Raw genomic sequence first — 12,768 nt, forward strand, 5'->3', positions numbered from 1 at the left:
AGACAGTAGGTATGCACAGTTACACAGCGTCTGCCTCTTCAAATGTGGTTGAGGAGCTGAACCAGATTAAGCCAACCAAGACAGAGTGTGCTGCAACAGTTCAGACTTGCAAAGTGGACCTTTCTAATAAAAGAAAAAAAGGGGAAAAAAAACCAAACAAAAATAAACAACAAACCTTGACAATTATTGCAATTAATTTCACCTCTAAGATATGAAAGCATAGATGCATGGCCAGTAGCCATTTTGCATTAAGCATTTCTTCACAGCTGCTACCTAAGGCACTGCTTCAATAACTGAAGGTCTGATAATTGCCATAGTAAGTTGGCTTGCAGCAATGAAATTTAAGGTTTTTACCTTACTTTGCAGCCAAGTAATGAGAAGTTCATGGTCAGTTCATCACACATTGTCTCTGCTGATCCTTCCTCCTGAGGGAGAGGATTCCTCACTCAGTTACCCTGGATTATACCCAGTTATAATCCAATGTGGGGCCCTGCCTATGGGAGATAGTCCTTCATTAACTTCTCCAATGTGAATCCTTCCCATGGACTGTAGTTCTGCATGAATTGCTCCAACATGGGTTCCTTCCATGGGGTGCAATCCTCCAGGAACAGGTTGCTCTAGCATAGGTCTCCTGTGGGGATCTGACAAGATACTTGCTCTGGATGGGCTCCTCCATGGGCTGCAGGTGGGTCTCTGCTTCCCCGTGGACCTCCGTGGGCTGCAGGGGCCCAGCTGGCCCTCTGCATGGTCTTTATCACAGTCTGCTGGGGAATTTCAGTTCCAATGCCTGGAGGACATCCTTCCTCTCCTTCTCCACTGACTCTGGTGTCTGCCAGGCTGTTCCTCTCACATATTCTTACTCCTCTCCACAGCTGCAATTGCTCCTCCACATTAACTTTTCTCCTTCTTAAATCTGTTATCCCAGGAGCTCTACATACATCACTGATGGGCTTGGCTCAGTCAGTGCCAAGCCCATCTTGAAGCCATCTGCATTTGCTCTCTTGAACATATGGGAAGCTTCTGGTAGTTTTCACAGAAACCACCCCTGCTACCAAACCATTGCCACAAAAACCCAGTACTTTGGTAATTCCATGCTAATGTCCTGGGGGCCTCAGGGCATCTCAAAAGATGCCTGTGTTCAGGCAACTGAATTGAGCCCTTGGCAGTTCAAGGAGATCTAAGCAATGTAATATATGCAAACCAGAGAGTGATTCAGCTCAGCCTAAAGTAAGCACCAAGGAAATTCACCTGACCAAATATGTATGCCTGGTCCCATCTCCAGCAGCCAGCCTATGGCATCTGGAACATCTGCACTGGAGTTGCTGATATTGCACAGAGGGCTGTTTTCATCTGCCGACTATGGTTGAAAATACTTCTGGCTAGGAATCCCACCTGTCTTCCACTTAATACTCCAAAACAATAAAAATCACATGCAGATCTTGTATCATATCCATCAGCTTTGGGTAAACAATATGGTGACTCTGTGGCTGTCAAACAACACCATCTACCCTCCTGTGGTCAGCCAAATGTGGGAGATCCATGTCCAGTCATAATGGCCACTGCAAGTCAAGCATAATACCCTCATACATTCAGAATGGTACCCAGTGTCATGTGTAAAGATGGGAGCCTTGACCATAGTGGTTGTTTGCCAGTTACACAATCTGCTACTGCCAGATTTCTGTGAGTTCTGCATCATCCAGCTCTTTTTGAAGGCATGTGGCTGTCTGAATCTCAAACAGTCTCACTCTACCGGTACTTTGAGATAAATTTTTATCTTAACACCATTTATAATCTTATACATCATACATCTACTTCTACCATTAATATATGGATTGCTTTAGCCTCATCTGAAATCCAAGGAGATCTATTCTTTTGAGCAGTAAGATGTCCATCTATTTCTTAGAAATTAGACAGAGGATAACATTTAACAGTGTCAGGATCTTAACACTTCTCCCTGATCAGGAGCCAGTCTGTTTAGGTTGTTGTCCCCCTTAAGTGATGGACTTACAACCCCTTCTTTAGACCAAACCATCAAGAGCAAAACAGGAAGCTATGTGTGCTACTACTGCCTTCAATTCTCTGACATTGTTTATGAAACTATTTTGAATATTCTCAAGGTCAGTGATTAGATTTCTACCAGCCTCTCTGATTCACCCCTACGGCGCATATCTGCTGCAAATCAAAGAAGGATGAGCAGTCTAATAAGGAGGGACAAGCTATGCCACAATTATACTGTGGGTACCTGAAGGCATAAGTAACAAAAGTGCCACAGCAATGAAGTAAAATGTTGGTACATCAGTGTTTCAGTCCTCCTCATCTATCAGGTAACTCCAGAAAATATTAGCATCTGAGGGATTCTAAAGCAAAAAGTGTTTTGTATTTCTGCTTATTGGCTATGAGGAAACTCCCAAATTGTAGCTGAAGGAGGTATTGATTAAGCTTTGATATATGTATATTTGAGCTATATGTAAGGAAGTTAAGCAAGCTTGTTCTCTGGAATTGTTGGGCTACTAGGAAGGTTATCTACTGTTTGGAGCTGCATCTAAAGCAAGCATTTTCCAAGTGTAAATCTTTGATTTACAATGTTCATTCACATGTGCACAGAACGTGCAAATGCAAAAACTCAGCTTGAAAAAAAATGGTTTGCAGCCCCTGTAACTATATTCAAATGCATTCTTTGCTGGAAGAATGTACACCCTTACCAGTATGGTACATGTATTCTTCATCCAAACAATTTTTTGTTTTTAAATTACAAAAACATTTCCTTGTAGCAAAAAGTCATTTATATATACACAGTGAGGCAGTCCACCCCTAGAGAGAAAAGCAGACCCCTGCCATTGTGAAACATGCTTCGTAGGAGGCAGCAGTAAGTGACTTTTAAATTATTTGATTTTTTTTAAATATACTGCAGTTAGACATCATCAAGCAATTCCTTCTTTAGACTGAAATAGAGAAAGGACTCTTTGCAAGGAAAGTGGGGGAGAAAGTATTTTCCAGACTGATTTCTCTGTTAGGTACCAAGGAGCAGCTATTGAGTGAGCTACAATTTTTGGGGCATGCTATCAGATCAGGTGTCATTAGGGTAATGTGTAGTTACAAAGACTAATATGGCACTTTTCTCTCTGATTTATGTCACTTAGCCATAGATACAAAGAAAAGTTAATTTGGTCTTTTTTAAATTAACTTAGCATTTAAGTCCCTCTAGCCTGGCTTTCAGCTGACAAACACATGTTCACTGAAAGGAAGGTATCTGTGTCTATTTTTCTTTATTATTTCTATCTTCAGTTCAAATCAGTTTTTAACTTAAAAAACTGAAAAATTTGAGGAAGGTGATCTGATAAATACATCCACTTATTTTTCATGCCTATTTTTCATTGCTGCCTGAGAGTCCCTCTTGTGTATGCAAGGGCTTTTCTGGATGTTCCCTTACAGTGGATGTGCTGTGAGGGCAGAGCATCAATGCCTGCAGTGTGCAAGGCTTGTCTTAGCATGTTTGCTGTTATTATTTCAGCAGGCCAGGAGCAGTTTCCTGAGGATCACAAATGAAAGCCAGAAAATGTGATTTTTCAAAGTGAGGAAGGTGTCTCCAAAAAAAGCTCAGCAAAATTTCACACCATGGGGAGAGCATGATTCGCAAAGCTATGGGCATCCTCCAGATCTATCTCACAGCCATCAGTGCAGTCAGCACTGGAAGACCTCAAGGCCAGTGGATTTGGTCTCCAGAGACTGCAGCACTACACTTGTCTCTTAAAAATGCTGACAGGCTTGGTTTGGTGGCAGAGGATCTGCCTGGTTTGGCATCTTCAAGCCATGCCCCTTACACACTCATAATCTGCCTGGCAAGGCATTTCATGTTTGCCTGTAACAAGGTGTTCACACGGCCCTCTGTAGCTCCCCAGGACTAACACGATGAGTTTTGATTTCTAACTCCTCTTTTACAGTGTCCAAAACAGATCAGGTGTCTCATTTCACACATATCATGCTCAGCTGCATCCTGTGCTGTTCCCATTCTCCACCTAAGCCCCAGACCATACCATATATAATACAGTCACTTCTACCCCTACTGTGAAAGGACATCATACTTCACAGCAGCATCTTGACTATACTTTCACATTTCTGTTTTAGCTTAGGTTAAGGATTTCCATTTTTATTCTCAAATCACTCTCCAGGCTTTGTTTGGCCAGCATTGTGTTGGACATACATTTGAGCAGCATTAAATGGGGCTGCAGAGTGAACTCTCTCAACAGCAAATATCAGCTAAATACCCATGAGGAGGTGGCCACTCCTTAAAGAAGAGCTAGGAAGGCTCTTAACTTTGCAATGTGTAAACTGGAAGGACTGCCTTTCTTTGAGTGTCAGCTTCACCTACAACATGAAATAAGGGAGATGATCTCTAAGGTCCCTTCCAACCCAAACCATTCTATGATTTTGTGATATTAAGGCAGTATAAAAATAATGAAGCCTTTTAGCAAAATCTTTTTAATACACAATGGAATAGGGATTTTAGTAAAAATTCTACCATGGGCATAACTATATTAACTGTGGCTTAGTTTGTGTCTCTTCTTAATGGGACTTAAGTTCACCAGCAGAACATCTCTTTGCTTCTTTAAAAGGGGGCATGGATGCATGAGAAGGTCTCTGGTTGGTGACAAGTGCTATCTCATCTACAGTAACAGTCTGTCCAGGTGTGTTTGGCACATGCAGCTGTGAAGTTGTCATGCCTTAAATGAAAGGCTTCCCCTCCCTTTCTCCTCCTGCAGCTGCTTGACCCCAGTAGTCAGTACTGCAGCTACTCCAGGGACCAGGGAGGTCACACATAAGGGCTTGTGGAGCAAATTCCTAGCTCCAAAGTCTGGGACTTGCACTCAACAAGGAGAAGGCCAGGGAGAAGCTGTTGCATTGTACATCTACAGTAAACTCTTCCCCATCAACACCCAGCCCTTCTGCTTCAGCAGAGCAGCCTGCTTCCTTCAATGATAAGAAATAAAAATTATGTGACTAATAATCCAACCACTTCTGTCCTTCCTCACATGCACCCTCTTTTTCCAGTAACCCCTCCTCTGATGCACTCAAATGGAGCCAGGGAGTGGCACACGAAGGACAGGGGCAACACACAACTCATAAGCAGGAGACAAACTTATTTTTGCATAGGATTTTAATTTCTATTCCTATTTGGACATAGGAAATGTTTTGGTCACCCACATGCCCACTGTTTGAGTAAAGTAGTCCAGCAGCCATATAGGGCATGAAACAAAGGTGGTCCTTCCAGAGCTACAGTGTCCTAAACTAACCTACAGGTCCAACTGTACTGATGAATAAAAGAGAACTGTGATGAACATGTACACTCATCCCCTAATCTGTTTTATTGCTGTTCTGTCTGCTTTTGCACAACTCTCTGCAAGACAAATCTGCTACAAAGGGGAGCAGCCATAACCACTGCAGACCTGAGCCAAATGGTGCTGCCTAGCCCTAGGCACAGAAATCCGTCTCTTTTATTCACTTTTTTTCAGCAGTATGAAAATGGCTAAAACTGCAATTAGCCCTTTCTGTTTGGTACAAGGATTTTCTTTTTTTTCTTTAAATCTACACATGCAGCAATAACCGGCAAAACATCTTATCCAGCCTGCTTCCCTACCAGCTCCTATTCAGAGGACACATCTGTACGTACACAAAATTCTGTGCAGAAATCAGAAAGTTGGTATAAACATCTATGTAAGTCCTTACAAACATCTGTCTCCAGCTTTTAACCAGCTGTTGTACTTTGTTTTACCAGTTGAAATGGCCTCAGATTGCATTGGGAAGGTTTAGGTTGGATATTAGGAAAAATTTCTTTACTGAAAGGGTTGTTAAGCAGTGGAACAGGCTGCCCAGGGAAATGGGTGAGTTACCATCCCTGGAGCTATTCAAAAAACATGCAGATGTGGCACTGAGGGATATGGCTTACTGGTGGACTTGGCAGTGCTTGTTAATGGCCCCACACACAGACGTACCATTGTTATTGCTGTGATGTGAAACCCTTTACTCTTCTCTGTTCTGCTCCACTTTGACACTTTGTGTGATGCCAATTTGCACAGAGTGACTGAATTTCCCAAATTCAGAAATATCAAGGATGAAAATCTTGAGTGCTTCTTGTCAGGTGGGGTAGGATTGGTCTAGGTAAGGCTAAGGGCACTCATAGTGCCAGGAGCTGCGAGGGAAGGAAGGTATAAGAAAAGTTATTGTCAGGCCAGCTGGGCAACTGAACATTGTTGATTCCATGAAATGTTTGCTGGTGGGCTCAGGAGTGTAAGCAAGAGCTCTGATTCACATATGTTAAGTGAAGGAGAAAAATTTATAGCAGTTAATGTATTTTATATTCATGATCTAAATGAATAGTGTAGTTACCAGTCTCAGACAAGTTTACAAACATTCCTAATCCTCTCACTTCTGAGAAAGTTACATGACCGTCAACTAGATAGGGAAGAAATTCAGTGTGTACACACATGCATGACATATTTGTAAACACTGGTGATAAAACTGGTGCTAAATGATGGTAACTTTAGATCACAATTATACAGTACAGCATTGCTTCTTTTATTCCCGTGCCTTAGATTTGCAAAATTTGTTTACCTTCCTTTCTCACAAAAAAGAATTTATTTTTGAACTCCCAAAACTTGACAGTACTTGAGCTGCTAGCATGTAGTATACTGACTGTCATTAATACTATTAACTTGCTTCTTTAAAATCCCTAATCTATAATAATTTTGACTTTTACCTAAAGTTTTTCTTGGCACTCAGGGGGGAAGAAGGGAAAGTAAAGATGTCATCAATGTGAATGTGAAAGCTTTGGAAAGGGATGAAAGGCACTACAATAATACAAGTTGTTGCAGTGGTTATCAGTAGCTTCCAACAGAGATTTGTCTCCAGAGGGCAAGACCCTAATGATGCTACAGAAAGGATCTCATTAAATATCCAAGTTAAGAAGACTAGTTCAAAAACAAGTCAGATGGATAAGGCACAGTGTTCTTTAAATGACTGCTGAACATTTTTGAGGATTAGCCTTCCTTGCTAGTAAATGTATATTAAACCCCAAGTTATTATTAAGGTGATTTTATCTTAATGAGTTTGTCATCCAAATGGGATTTCATAAGATATGTTGGGAATTTTCCAACAGAAACTATTTTTGGAAAATGCAGCTTTATCAAAACCACAGGGTTTTTTTATGGAAATGTACATGCCAGCTTTGACCCAGATGGAATTTTCACATCAGAAAATCAAAGTAGAGAAGCCTAAGTCATAACAGCCTTCTAGCTTGGCTCATTTATCTAGCTATGGGGAAGACTGAGATTTCTGGATGTGCATGACTCTGCCTGAAGATCTGTTTTCTACCCTCAAGGAAAGTACTCCTTTCACCCAGCTGTGCTGGGATGAGTTGTTTTTCATCTAGAAGCAAGAGAGTGAGAAAATGAGGTTTGCTTTGCAGCCCAGTGGTCATGACTCACATGTGCATTGTCATTGCCAGAGATGCAATGTGACAATAGCACCAACATACAAGAAAAGAAACCAAAGGGCATTCATGTCTCTGGTCATATAATAGCAAAGATTCAATGATCTGCCTTCTCCCATTTTAGTTCCAATTGCTTCTTGTGACTGCAGCCAGACACAGTATGCATGGAAAATACACTTGGCAGCAGACACCATCAGAACATGGTATTCCAGTGATATAAAGGACTAAAAATGGAGAAGACACTCAAGAAGGGAAAAGTATTTCATCTTTCCAAGGGAGTGACTGATGATGAAAGCATAGATACATTCTAGAGAAACACTCTGTGATCAGTAAAAATAAGAGGCTTTTGCTTCCACGTATCTTATTTCTTGGCAGGAATTCAGCCATTTCAGATTTTCTCCAGGTATCTAGAATTACTAAGTAAGCATGCCATTGCAATAAAAGAACATGTTGTATCAAGATAATAAATGTGACTTGCTTAACAACTGTGTTATCTTGTATGGCCAGGCACAAGAGTAGATAGCATAATCTAAGTATACATGTGCCTTTTGCAGAGTATAACAAACTGTAAGTCACGCTCTTTGAATTATCATCCACCCATTTACAATGTAGCCACCCCCCTTGAAAAATACATATAGACAGAAATTAAATATGAAAATTGTAATGGAATTTATGACAAAACATGAAGCCTCATACCTAGTGGAGAAGAGTCACCCACACGTTCTTTCTGTGCTGCAAAAATACGTTTTGCAATTATACTGCCATGAATGGACTTCTGCCAATTTAATGCTTTGTTTCCCATTACAAGCTGTCATGACAGGTGTGATTTTTGTACCTTGTATTGTGGGAACACCTGACCTTCACATTAATGTCTTCATACCGATAACAGCTGAAAGCCCTTCCCCACTGCAATACTTCAGATTCTTTTGTCTGCTTGGTTTCTGTCTGATTAAAAGTTCAGAGTTCATTTTGAAGCAAAGCAAGAACATTTTTCAAGTCTTTCCAATCAAGCTTTCATTTCCTTATTCATGAAAGTGTTTGCAGACATACTATGTTGTTTGTACCAGATATAGCTATAGATAATGATGTTAATCTTTTTTCTGATCATACTTTATATTTAAAATACAATTACAAATGGCTTTAAGTAGATTAGAATTATTACTTTAGAGTCAAAATCCTACCATGAGACCGGATAGGTTGCTTTGAAAACATTGTTTGCCATCTTCCGGAATACATACAGTATGCCAATTTTCTGTGGCTATGTAACATGTTTATAGTATTTATTAATCATTAACTATCCTCTTATAATCTTATTTTTATTCTTTATACTAAGCCTTTAAGACTTGGTGTAAAGAATAAGATTTCTCTATTCTTTACCATCCCTTTTTATCAAACAGACACCAGTCTTCTGAGAATTTTTAACTGGTGCATCTTCTTTATGAATGGAAGGCATACCACCAATTTAAAACACAGATTATGGATTTTTAGTTCTCACTTAAAGGAAGGAGTTAAATGATACTCAAATCTTGAACTGAGCCTTGGCCCAGGACTGTACTTGACCCCAGAGACTTCATCACTAATGTAAACTCACCAACCAGTTACAGTCAGAGTGGCAGGAGATTACATTAGGGGAAGCCAGCTGGTTTTTAGCTGCCAGGGCTGGAGTATGGGGACTGGTGGTGTTTTTTGAAACCACTTGTGCTTTGCCTTATCTTATGATTGTAAGGTGTAGATGACCTCTTAGGTGACATTCAGTTCAAACCGGAATTTCATCCCCAGTGTAATTTCCTAGATGGAACGAACTGGAACCAAATCTCAAGCTCCATTCACCTGCTGGACCTGTACAGGTGTCCCATAATGTCCTGCTCAGTGTATTGGCACGAGATGTATCCAGCAACAACTTTCTCTTGGGCACTTCTGGTCCTCTGCTGAACAATGACTACAACAGTAGTCTAAGATACAGCTTGAACTACTGGAATGAGAATATCAATTTCATTTCTATCTGGGTATTAATCACTGCTGATTAAAATCCTTGTTTTAACAGGAAAACAAGATTTCTCTGCTTAGAGGCCATGTGTATGCAATATTTCCTTCTCTTTATATTCTGTAAGAGTTCCAATGCAATATTTCACCAAAAGGAAGAAGTTGGGATTTTATGTGATCTCATTTGCATGCACAGTGTGCCTTGCCTTGTAAGAATATATTTATCTCGCTTCTTTCCTTTGTTAGTATGTTTTACTATTAGAAATGATGGCTCATAAAAAGATTGGGGTTTTGCACTGCAGGCTTCAATATGGACAGCCTGAAAAACATGTTCCTGAAATTTCTTTTTTCACCCTTCAAAAATTGTTTTGGTTTTTATATGTGAGCATGTCTAGAAGAGTCATGTAACTACCACTGAATGGCACAATTGGGGAAACTATATTCTCCAGATGCAATAAAAGTTACTTTATTTTATTTCCTATGTTCTGGGGAGGAAATGACTTCTAAAAGTTTCCTATGATTTTGCAAGAAATAAAAGAGAAGAAGATAAATTAGTTCCTTCAAATTATACATTTCTACAGCATTCCTTTTAATAAAAATATGCCATTTTCAAGTAAAAGAGGGATTTTCTAATTGCAATGTTTTCATTTAATTAGATTTAATCAGATATTTTGTAGCACACTGAATGTTTACATATGGGTGTTCAATAAAATTCTTATTACTCTCATGTCTCTTAAAGGTACATATAAACACTGAATGACAGACTACATTTCACCAAATTTACTACAATATTTTTAAATTAGAGGCAGATTTCAGTTTAGTCATGACAAAAAGCTCAGTTTTAATTCCTTGTAACCGTTTGGAAAACTTTGGTGCTGCTGTAAGAATTTAGAGGAATTTTCAAACTTTTAGTTTGGTTAACTCTACAGGGCATAGTATTGATACCAACAGGAAAAATTTCCTGTGTGCTAAAACTAGACCTAAAGAGATAATGTAATTATTAATTAGCTTCAAATACATTGGAATACATTCGAATTCCTTAATGAAATATTCTGGTACTTTCTAAAAATGTGCCTTGCAATCTGTGGCAATTGCTATTCTTTCAAAATGTTGAAATATATTTTAGAAGATACTTTATCTGAAATACTATTTTGTCTTTTGGCTAGCCTCTTGCCCCTGTTAATTACTTGGACTGTATGAAGAGGAAGAGATTTAGCTTGGATCCATGATAACTCCTCAAAGTCTAGACTCTCTGTAGTACCTGCCACCTTTATGAGAATCTATAAAGCTCTTCTCTTACAGTATTTCACAAATTGTAAAGTCGTCCTGTAATTCAAAATAGGTATTTGATCCCTTGGAAAGAGCTGTTTGAAAATCTTGTAAAGGAAAGCCCTTCCCCCCACCCCCAAGCATTCATTTGTTATACTTCTAAGGGGTAGATTTTCAAGGTATTGCTCTCCATCTGTATTTGAAGAATTAATCAACAGCTTTAGATGGATTCCATTTTCTTTGAATCATCAAGGAGAAAGTGTTTAAGGCCAGCTGTCAAATCCATTTTTCTTTTACTTAGGCTGGATAAAGAGAGCTTGTGATTTTCTTGCTGGCCTTGCACAAAAGTGAATCTGCATATGAACACACTGAGGTTTTGGAAGAATTAGGCTGATTTCTGCAGACTAGGAAATGCAAGTGGCATTTGGAGAGTTGTTGAATTTTTCGCTTGACAATCTGTTGATGAATGAGCTGTCCTAAAGCTGTTTAAGATCAAGCCCCAGAAGAAAATTTCTTGATATTAATATGTTCATTTTTTACAGCACTATTAATGCAGTACAAAAGACAATATGTGTCATGCAATTTATTTTCAAGCTGGCATATCTTTTTTATAAGAAAATGGTGTCGTGTGGCATGGATATACAATCATTTTCATGTTTCCCAAATCTCCTTATCGTCTTCTGGCCAGAAGAGAGGTTCTGATAGCAACCCAGGTTTATGGTTACTCTTTCCCACGTGCCTCAGTTTCCAGCCTCAATGCCATTAATCCAGCTCCAAATCAGGGAAAGGCTGAGGTAGAGTTGGGAAGGGTCTGGGTGGTACATGTGTTCCCTGAAGTTCACCCTCTTGCCAAAAGGTAGGATCACATTCTCTATAAGCTGGAATCCGAATATCAGTTTGTCCTACCTATTTTTAAAAACAACCAAGAATAGAGACATAACTTTATGGCCAGTGCTTACTACTTTTACAACTTACCAGTGTTTACTACTTTTATCTTTAGGACATGAATCAAGAGCTAATACAGTAAACTCCTTCGATTCTGCTTAATTCTATTACTTTTGTATTATCTTTTGCAGTTTCTTCCCTATTGATTTAGAAAAAAAAAAAAAAAGAAAACTAACCACAATCTGATCATTGAATCTTTTTGTAATTACAAATTCAGGAACAGCTTTATACCAGCCAAGTTCTCTAAAGTGCCAAGTGGAGCAGGGGGATTATTATTATTTTAACTGGCCTATATTTAAGACTTCTATTTATACATCCCCGTATGATGGTTGCCTTTTTTGCACAATGCTGATTCATGTTCTTCTCGTCCCCTGTGATTCTCAGAACGCTTTCTGCCAAGCTGCTGCCAAATCATTCATCTCCCTTTCTGCACATGTTCCCAGTCAAATGCGCCTGCCTCTGTTGAACTGAATTGGCATAGAAGGGAAAGGTCAGGTGGTTTCCACATGGTTGTCAGGACCACTCTGAAACCTGAGCCACTTCACTGGTAGCCTTGCAGTCCCTCCAAGCTTGATATTGTCTGGAAAATGAAAAATGTGGTTTACACTCAATTGCTCCATTGATTAGCGTGTCAGTTGCTGGGCAGTCCTTCTGCAGAGCAGTAGTCAATATCTCCTCCTCCTCCTCCTTTGGCAGGGAAAAGCTGATCATGACTTTGAGAATAAAATTTTTGAAACGCTTTTGCACTTATTCCACAGATGTTTTATCTAGACCATTGTACCTTCTTTGCTTGAAGGAATGTGAGCCTGTGTCAAATATTCTGTGTACACAAGACATGTAATAGCCACTGCTTCTCCTCTAGCTATAAGGTATTGTTGCCCTAGCTCCAAATGGTTTTTATGTCTCTTTCAGTTTTGAACAGCCAGCATATCACCAGACTGAAAAAATGAAATGAAAGTAAACAGTGAAAATCTTTGCTTCAATCAGTATATTGCCTTCAACATCCAAGTAATGTGTTTAAGAATACCATACGAAGTCTAAACTGACAATTTGCTATCCTTATCCAAAGGTGTGCAATAATTCAT

The sequence above is a fragment of the Pyrgilauda ruficollis genome, unplaced genomic scaffold (genome assembly GCF_017590135.1).
Source record: "Pyrgilauda ruficollis isolate IOZ18807 unplaced genomic scaffold, ASM1759013v1 scaffold8, whole genome shotgun sequence".
In the NCBI taxonomy this organism is placed as follows: Eukaryota; Metazoa; Chordata; class Aves; order Passeriformes; family Passeridae; genus Pyrgilauda; species Pyrgilauda ruficollis.